Source organism: Emys orbicularis, chromosome 14, assembly GCF_028017835.1.
Source record: "Emys orbicularis isolate rEmyOrb1 chromosome 14, rEmyOrb1.hap1, whole genome shotgun sequence".
Taxonomy (NCBI): Eukaryota; Metazoa; Chordata; order Testudines; family Emydidae; genus Emys; species Emys orbicularis.
This window is the reverse complement of record NC_088696.1, coordinates 45,067,421-45,068,885: the sequence shown is the minus strand read 5'-3', so window position 1 is coordinate 45,068,885 and position 1,465 is coordinate 45,067,421. Positions and strand designations below refer to the sequence as shown.

The 1,465-nt window shown below is 45.7% G+C and overlaps 1 non-coding gene across 1 annotated transcript; it reads left to right on the top strand.

The window, feature by feature from the left end:
* Positions 1 to 421: 421 nt before the first annotated feature.
* On the top strand, positions 422 to 528 carry LOC135889068 (U6 spliceosomal RNA). Its single transcript, XR_010561910.1, has one exon. It is a non-coding gene; the product is annotated as a U6 spliceosomal RNA (small nuclear RNA).
* The last annotated feature ends 937 nt before the right edge of the window (positions 529 to 1,465 follow it).

Below are 1,465 nucleotides of genomic sequence, written 5' to 3'. Positions count from 1 at the left end.
ATTGGGAAGAAGATGTCCTGGTTGATATGAAACTGCGAGAAAACCTGTCATAAACATACAGCTAAGGGTAGCATAAAATCCCTCCTTTACCTGTAAAGGGTTAAGAAGCTCAAATAACCTGGTTGGCACATGACCAAAAGGACCAACAAGGGGAAAAGATACTTTCAAATCTGTGGGGGAAGGTTTTTGGTTTGTAGTCTGGTTGTTGTTCTCTCTGAGACAAAGAGAGAGACCAAGCAAGTAATCCAGCTCGTACTAAAATAATACATCTAATATTACAGAAATGGTAAGTAATAGCAAGAAAATGTGTTAGATTATCTTTTGTTTTAACTTGTGAATTTTCCCTAGGCTAAGAGGGAGGTTTATTCCTGGTTTGTTTGTTTTTTGTTTGTTTGTTTTTGTAACGTTAAAGTTACAAACGTTGCTTGCTTCGGCAGCACATATACTAAAATTGGAATGATACAGAGAAGATTAGCATGGCCCCTGCGCAAGGATGACACGCAAATTCATGAAGCGTTCCATATTTTCTTGCACTGGAATGCGTTACCTAGGGAGGTGGTGGAGTCTCCTTCCTTGGAGGTTTTTAAGGCCCGGCTTGACAAAGCCCTGGCTGGGATGATTTAGTTGGGAATTGGTCCTGCTTTGAGAAGGGGGTTGGACTAGATGACCTCCTGAGGTCCCTTCCAACCCTGATATTCTATGATTCTATGAAAGTTTTGCCTAGAGGGAAATCCTCTGTGTTTTGAATATGATTACCCTGTAAAATTACCTTCCATCCTGATTTTACAGAGGTGCTTCTTTTACTTTTTCTTTATAATAAAGTTTTGCTTTTAAGAACCTGATTGGTTTTTAGTGTCCTAAAAACCCAAGGGGCTGGTCTGTGCTCACCTTGTTTGCTCTCAAGCCTCCCCAGGAAAGGGGATGAAGGGGCTTGGGGGGATATTTTGGGGAAACAGGAACTCCAAGTGGTCCTTTTCCTAAATCTGTGTCTAACTCACTTGGTGGTGGCAGCGATACCGTTCCAAGGACAAGGAAGAATTTGTGCCTTGGGGAAGTTTCTAACCTAAGCTGGTAGAGATAAGCTTAGGGGGTCTTTCATGCGGGTCCCCACATCTGTACTCCAGAGTTCAGAGTGGGGAGGAAATCCTGACACAACCTTCGTGAGGAAAGCAGGGTGAGGCCTGAGCTGAACCTTGTCCTTAAAGAACATGGTGTAGGGTGGGTCTGAAGTCAGGGCCCTGAGCTCAGACGCCCTCCTGGCCGAGGTTATCGCCACCAGGAACGCGTCCTTGTAGGAGAGGTAGAGCAGAGAGCATGTTGCTAAAGGCTCAAAGGGGGGCCCCATGAGCCTAGAGAGGACCAAGTTGAGGTCCCAGGCAGGGACCAGTTGACGGACATGCAGGTACAACCTGTCGAGCCCCTTTAGGAATCGGCTGACCATGGGGTTAACGAAAACTGAGCGGCC